At 51.3% G+C, this 7,764-nt stretch overlaps 1 long non-coding RNA gene across 1 annotated transcript; it reads right to left on the reverse strand.

Annotated features, from left to right (window-relative positions):
* Positions 1-6,127: 6,127 nt before the first annotated feature.
* Positions 6,128-7,199, reverse strand: LOC123577950. Its single transcript, XR_006702156.1, has 3 exons — positions 6,821-7,199; positions 6,301-6,407; positions 6,128-6,174 (listed from the first exon to the last, which is right to left on the reverse strand). It is a non-coding gene; the product is annotated as an uncharacterized LOC123577950 (long non-coding RNA).
* Between the last annotated feature and the right edge of the window lie 565 nt (positions 7,200-7,764).

Below are 7,764 nucleotides of genomic sequence, written 5' to 3' on the forward strand. Positions count from 1 at the left end.
CCGCCCATAGTTAGAAAGTAGAAGGGAACTGTTGATGCTGTTGTCACAAGCCAGCCAGGACCCAACAGGCCCAGTAATGCAGTGTGTGTGCCTCAGGCACAGTAGAGGTCTCTCCCTGGTGATGCGGGATAGGGTGTCCACTCTGCACAGAAGGGACCCAACTGGGGGACACAGGTCAGAGCAAGGACCTATCTGGGTGTGGGTTACTGGGGACAAGGCAGGGGATAAATACACCCATGTAGTGAACACATGTGGAAACGGACATGTGACATGGATGAAGAAGAGACAGGGAAACCTCACCCAGGGACCCAAGTTGCTGTAGTTCCTCAGCATCACATCATGGTACAGGATCCTCTGTGTGGGGCCCAGAAGCCCCCATTCCCCCCGTGTGAAGTCCACCACCACATCCCTAAAGGTCACTGGCTTCTGAAACATCCCGCATGCAGTGGCTCGGCCGTGGGTCCTGTCTGGCCAGAGCCAGCCCCATAAGGAACAGCAGAATGTGAATGTTCTGGGAAACATCCTATGGTCATGGTTGGAGGGGTGGCTCATTCTGTGAGTGGCACTATTATCACCTTGACACTGGGTGCCATGGTCCTACCTGAATAGTTGTGTCTTCTCTGTTAAAGTTTTACCCCTCAGTGCAAAGGCATTTGGAAGTAGGGTCTTTGGCGGGGATTAGGTTTAGATGAGGTCATGAGGATGAGGACCCAGGATGGGACTAGTGCCCTCATAAGAAGAGGGAAAAACCAAAGTGTGCGTGTTCTCACCTTGCTTTCTACCCAGTGTGTGAGGACACAGAGAGAAGGCAGCTTGTCTGCAAGCCAGGAAGAGAGCTCTCGGCAGAACCCAGGCCTGCTGGCACCCTCATCTCGGACTTCTAGTCTTCAAAACTGTGAGAACTAACTTTGTCGATTAAGCCACAGAGTTCATGGTATTTTGTTATAGGAGTCTAAACAGATTAAAGCACAATGATTTTGGGTGCCTGGGTGGCTCAGTCGATTGAGCATCCGACTCTTGGTTTTGGTCTGGTCACGATCCACGGTTCATAGGTTTGAGCCCCACATTGGGCTCCAAGCTGACAGTGCAGGGCCTGCTTGGGATTCTCTCTCTTTCCCTCTCTCTCTGCCCCTCCCCTGCTCACACACACACACACACACACACACACACTCAAGATAAATAAATACAATGCTAAAAAAAAAAGAATTGAACTTAAAAAAAAAAAAAAAAAAAAGACACAGTGATTCCTCATCACTTCCCAAAACACTCAGCTTTGTGGCCACCAGAGGGACAGCTGGATGGCCCTTACCAGCCCCCCACAAAGCCATCTATCACACCTGCATGGTTTGCATCCCCTTTAAGGTTGGGCAGGGGAGGCTTGGAGGATAGGATGGCATCTGACACCAGCCACATGTGCTCTGAGGCCATTAAGTGTCCCCAACCTGAATTTTACTGCTCCACAGCGGCACTCCTAGCTTGTGGCAATAATCCCTCTGCCTGTGTGTGTGGCTGTCTTCTTGGGGACCCCGTTAAAAAAAAGGGCCTGTCAGGAGGCAGCAATTTCAGAGCAACTACTTACCACCCAAAACCCCCAACCACCTATCTAGACACTGCTCATGCCACCATTCATTCATTTGCCTGTTAATATCTTCCATGTATCTGTACATGCCAGGCTCTGCTCTGTCCCTTTCCTGGATCCTGGATAAACAGTGTGACCATAAACAGCCTGTGTCCCAGATCTTCCCAGGCATGGGACTTCCTCCAAGGTGCCTTAGGTTGACAGGGTCATTAAGTGCCACCCTGGAGTGAAGACAGAAGGAAGACAGGAGGAATGGCCAGGGCAGAGGAAGGCACCCTGTCCCAGAACTCATGCTCCTTGGGGGTTGCGGCTCTAGTCCTGTGCTGAGGAGCAGAAGTATCACAGAAGCAAGGGCAGAAAGGAGTATGCCTGCTGGGACTGCTGGCATTATGGGAAACTCATGTGGAAGGCATCTGCTGGGAATGCAGCATCTTGGGCCTTGGGCTTGTCCTCCTTGACACTCCCCTGAAAAGGAAGAACTGGGGGAGGGCAGGGGATATGAGAGAGGCCAGATCTGCCCTCAGGTCCCAGAGACCCAAGCCCCAAAGCCCTCTCACCTCACATCCCTCCCCTCACGGGCCACTAGCCTCTCTCCCAGGGGCTCCAGCCCTCCCAGTCCAGACCCTCCCACAAGTGTTGCTCCTGCTTACCTTCCAGGGCTTGGCAGAACCAGAGCCCCTAACATATGGCAGGCATGCTGTGGGCCCCTTACATCAGCTTGCTTGATCCTCACTCTGTTCCTGAGAGTGATGGTTAGGATCAACACTACCAGACCCATCTTACACTAAGGAAACTAGGCATCAAGGGGGAAGACGCTTGCTTGAATTGAGCTTCTGCGGGGAAGCACCCCCACACGTCCCCACCCATGACCAACCAAGATAATGAGAAGTGGAGAAGGCTGTATCCACGTGGACCCACACCCCCCAGAATTAGTCTGGGGATGTGGCAGCCCACCTGGGCTCTGGTGAAGGGGTCTATATAGCTGCCATGGACCCATGGTGATCCAGAGGATGAAAAATAGTTGGAGTAGGAAGCCCAGAAACTGCAGTTCCACCATGTGCCACTAACTGGCCGCATCCCTGCTCTGGACCTATTTCTTCTTGGGTACAAAAAGGACAGGAGGATGGATGGCATTAAGTCTCAGAAAGCCTTTGTGAAATATAACATAACATAGGAACACCTCATGGTGCCCCTGCTGCCAGAAGCCACACCACCTTTACACCCTCCATCCTGTCCTGGCTCCCAGGCTGGGCAGGGGGTCACTGAGCTCAGGCCTCCACAGAAAGTGGCCCTCTGATTCAATGCTTGGAAGTTGGGCCTCAGACCCCTGCCTCTAAAACAGAAACTACCCATGAGCCTAGGCTGAGTCCCTATGGGCAGCTGTGGCTCCGCACCACGCCCAGGCTGCAAACTTCTCAAGGGGTTATTGTCCAATGCTGGCCAAGTTCCCTAACATGAGGAAAAAGAGGTACTATCATCACCCTCTTATACAAGTGGGGAAAGGGGGCCACAGAGAGATTAAATCAAAGGTGTGAAGCAAGTGATAGGTGAGGATGTGAACTCAGGTAGTCAGTCAGGCTTGAGTCTATTCTCTCAAAAAGATTCACTGTTAATAGAGGTATGAGTGCTCAGCTCAATCAGTTTTGACCAATGTACACATCTGTGTAGCAACCATCCAGACTAAGCTCTAGAACTTTGAGGATGGAAATGTCCTGGAGCTGTGCTGTCCAATTCAGCAGCCCTATGCCCCATGTGGCTCCTGAACAGCAAAAAACACAGGTGGTGTGACTGAGAAACTGGATGTGTAATTTGAAGTCTAACTGATTCACATTTTAATATCTACATGTGGCTGTTAGCTACCATTTTGGACAGCTCAGCACTAGGACTTTTCAGAACCACGGACAGCTCCCACCAGGCACACTTTCCAGGCAAAGCCCTACCCAGCCCCAGGGTGATTGCTGCCGGGATTTCTGACGGCACACATGAGCTGTGCCTATTCTTGAACTTTATACAAAGTAAATCGTATGCTGTGTAATAGTCTGAGGATTCAGCCCCATGCTATCAGTTTTATGGACATCACTGGTAGCAGACACCTGTCAGGATGCCTCTACAGAGACTGTTTGGGGACAAAGTGAGATACCAAGTAGGCAAGGGCTCAGAAGAGGGGAAAAGCGATAGTCCCAGCTGTCTTGAATTCAGTTCCTGACAGACTCCCAGTAGGGAAGGGCTGATGTGAGGCCTTTTGCCCCTCCGCACAGGGGTGAAAGTGGAGAACTGATCCCTGGGGCCTTGATGCACCCAGTGCCCACACCTTCCTCCCAGTGTCATTCCTAGACGGAGACAGTGAGTGTGAGGGATAAGTGGAGTCTGTCAGACCTAGAATCAAATCCACCTTACCACTCTCTGCTGGGTGACCTTGGGTTGTTCAATCCCCTGAGGCCTGGGTTTTTTATCTGTAAAACTGGGTAATAGTGAAGGCTGTTTATTCATTCATTCAACAAATACTCTATGGACTGTGCACGATATCATGAAACTTGCAGTCTATGATGAATGGGAACAAGTATAAAGTCTTCAAATGTGTAAAAAACACATGTGTAAAATGTGTAAAAGTGCTAAAAAAAAAAAACAAACCCATAATGTAGATGTGTGTGGCACCTGTTTTGGGTCAGGTGGTTAGGGAGGGCCTCTGAGGTAATACCTAAATTTAAATGCTATTCAGCAACCAGGGGGTGGGCCAAGGGAGAGCTATAGGTGAGGCCTGTAAACAGGAAGAAATCAGGTCATGCAGGGCTCAGAAGACATGGGAAGTGTGGATCTGGTCAAATTAGGGGTCAGCAAACTCGGCTCCACTTACTGCCTATTTCTGCAGAGACCATGAGCTGAGAATAGTTTTTCCATTTTTAAGTGGTTGGGAGGGAAAAGTCATCACATTAACGTTAAGTGAAATTCAGATTTCAGCATTCAGTGAAGTTCTGGATTTCATCAGGACAAAAAAAAAAAAAACAAAACAAAACGTGTGGGTATGTGTTTTCTCTCTCGTTAGATAAGTATCTACTTGATTTGACATCCTTGGTTTTGCCTCTTGGCCTGCAAAGCTGAGAACATTTGCTACCCAGTGCTTTACAGGGAGAGTTGGCCGACCTACTGTGACAGCCAGGGCAGGGACGGAAGGTTTAAGGCAGAGGTGGCCTCACTGTTCAGGGTGTAAAGACCCCTCTGGTGCTGTGTGGAGAGCAACAGAGGGGGCAGGGGGAGGCAGGAGACCTGTGAAGAGGTGACAGTCTGGACGAGGCTGAGGATGGCAGGGCAGCAGAGTGAAGGCAGCAGGAGCAGCGCATGTTTTGAGGAAGATCTAGTTTCTGAAAATGTCCAGCCCTGTGACCACCACCCTGCCATGTGCCTCACCTGGCTCCTCAGGTTCCATTGCCTGCTACTCTGCTCCGTCTCTGGGCTGCTTGACCTCAGCAGTTACAGGACAGGGGGCATGCAGTCTTAGTCCCAGACAAAGAGCCCAGGCTGTGGGAGAGAGCCACCGCCTCCTCCCATCTGCTCCCATACAGCAGTCAGGCTTCTGGCACTCACTTAGGGGCTCAGGGCTGGAATTCTGGAAAACGAAGCACTGCTGGGTGACCAAAGGCAACAGGGAGTGGGTGTGGCCATACACGTGGGCTTCCCTGGGACAGACCCAACTGCTTCCTTCCCCCAAATGGAGAACACATGTCTACACAAAAACCTGTAAGTGAATGTTCACAGCAGCATTATTTGGGTAAACAAACTGGTATATCCATATAATGGAGTATTACTCAGCTATAAAAATGAATGAAGTACTCACACATAGCACAACATGGATGGACTTTAAATTTTTTTTTTTTTTCAACATTTATTTATTTTTGGGACAGAGAGAGACAGAGCATGAATGGGGGAGGGGCAGAGAGAGAGGGAGACACAGAATCGGAAACAGGCTCCAGGCTCTGAGCCATCAGCCCAGAGCCCGACGCGGGGCTCGAACTCACGGACTGCGAGATCGTGACCTGGCTGAAGTCGGACGCTTAACCGACTGCGCCACCCAGGCGCCCCATGGATGGACTTTAAAAACATGCTCAGTGAAAAAAGCCAGACACAACAAACCCATACATTGTATGGTCCCATTTAATTTATATCGCATGTCCGGAACAGAGAAAGATTAATTAAGAGAGAATTAACAGAAAGATTAATGGTTGCCAGAGGCTGCGGAAAAGGGGAATGGGGAGTGATAGCTAAGGGGTATGGGCCATAAGCACGCACCTGAGTTCACGCCTGCAGACACAAAGGAGGTGTCACACACACAAAACACCCCTTCCCCACACAGACATGCACGGTGACACACCTGACCACTCACACACACCTGAAGTCTCATCTGCACACACAAATGGTGTCACACATGGGGCGCCTGGGTGGCTCAGTCGGTTGAGCATCCGACTTCGGCTCAGGTCATGATCTTACAGTTCGTGAGTTCAAGCCCCGCGTCAGGCTCTGTGCTGACAGCTCAGAGCCTGGAGCCTGCTTCGGATTCTGTGTCTCCCTCTCTCTGCTCCTTGCCCGCTCATGCTCTGTCTCTGTCTCCCAAAAATGAATAAACATTAAAATTTAATAAAAAAAAAAAAACACAAATGGTGTCACACATGCAATACACTCTTCTCTGACATGCACCAGCGGTAACATGCCCAGTCAAATGCACATACCTGAGGTCACACTGCAGACACAGGCAAGGGCTGTGCTGGGGTCCCCACCACAGGAGGTCTCATCTGCACACACAGGTGGTGCTTCGCATGCAATACACCCTTCACTTCTGAAACGCACATGTGGTGACACATTCAGCCACGTGCACACACCTGAGGACACACCTACACACACAAGTGACGCACTGGGTCCCCCCCCCCCCGCGCCCCCGACATCTCATATACACACTCAGGTGGTACCTCACATGCAAGACAGCCCTCCTCTGACACGCACACGTGCAGTGTCACACTCGGCCACACACAGATGAGGTCTCATGGGCACGCATAGGTCTCTTCCTCATACCCTGCGGCACGCGCACACGGTCCCTCCTCTCTCCCCTCCCCCACGACCTCCCGCGACCCATCGCCGGGTCCGCGCTCCCCTCCGAGCCCCACCCGGCCACCGGTCACTCCCGCTGCGTACACGCGGGCCTCGTCGTCCCTCACACTCACGAAAGCCACCACGCCGGGACCGCGGACTCACCTCGGCCGCGGGCCCCTGTCAGAGGCGGGCAGCGCCGCCAGCCGCCAGCCTCCGCACACGCCGAAGGCACTTCCGGCTCTCACTTCCGCCGACGGCCCGCGCTCGGCTCGGGGCCGGACCTCGGAGGGGGCCCTGCCCGCTGCATACCCGGAGCCGGCACCGGTGACTCGCCTTGTGGGAAATGAAGTCCAGAGGGCGACGAGCCACGAAGGGAGCGTGGGAACGTGTTGATGAGCCGCTGTCGCGGGGGACCAGACGGATATGAACACGCATGGATCTATGTAAGTTCTTGCAGATATGCAGCGGACTTTTTTCTTTCTCTTCGCACACTCACGTACGCCCACGCTCGTCTAACTATAGTTTGGGGTATTCCCACCCCCCCCCCCCAACCCCTGAGCCCTGTGCATCCTGTAAAACTTCAGCAAATGCCCTCTAAGAACCAGTAATTCTTCCAATTACTCAAGAAACCACACCATTACCTTCTATATAGTCATATGCTCATTTCTCCCAATTACGTCCTTTTTGTTTTCATTTTTTAGTGAAGCCCGCATAAAAAACCATGCACGGCACTCTGCTGTGCCTGGTGGAGTCAACTCCTGATGTGCAGGCTAACCTTCTCTACCCTTCCTTCAGTTGATCACAAGGGGAGATTAAAGAAATCAGCCACTTATCTTAGACTAGAATTGTGCAAGAGCTTTCTAGAGTTGAGGGAGATGTTCCATTTGTAGCTACTGAGCAGTTGGAATGTGGCTAATGTGATTGAAGAACTCAATATTTACTAATTTGGGGTGAATTTAAAATTACATCTAAATAGCTATACCTAGCTAGTGATTACCATGGACAACTTGGTACATCTAGATGTTCACCTTGGATCTCCTTACAAGGAGACCTATAGGAGACTGTTCTTTAGACGATGCAGATTTCTTACCAGTTACCTTTTGCAC

The sequence above is a fragment of the Leopardus geoffroyi genome, chromosome E2 (genome assembly GCF_018350155.1).
Source record: "Leopardus geoffroyi isolate Oge1 chromosome E2, O.geoffroyi_Oge1_pat1.0, whole genome shotgun sequence".
Lineage (NCBI taxonomy): Eukaryota > Metazoa > Chordata > Mammalia > Carnivora > Felidae > Leopardus > Leopardus geoffroyi.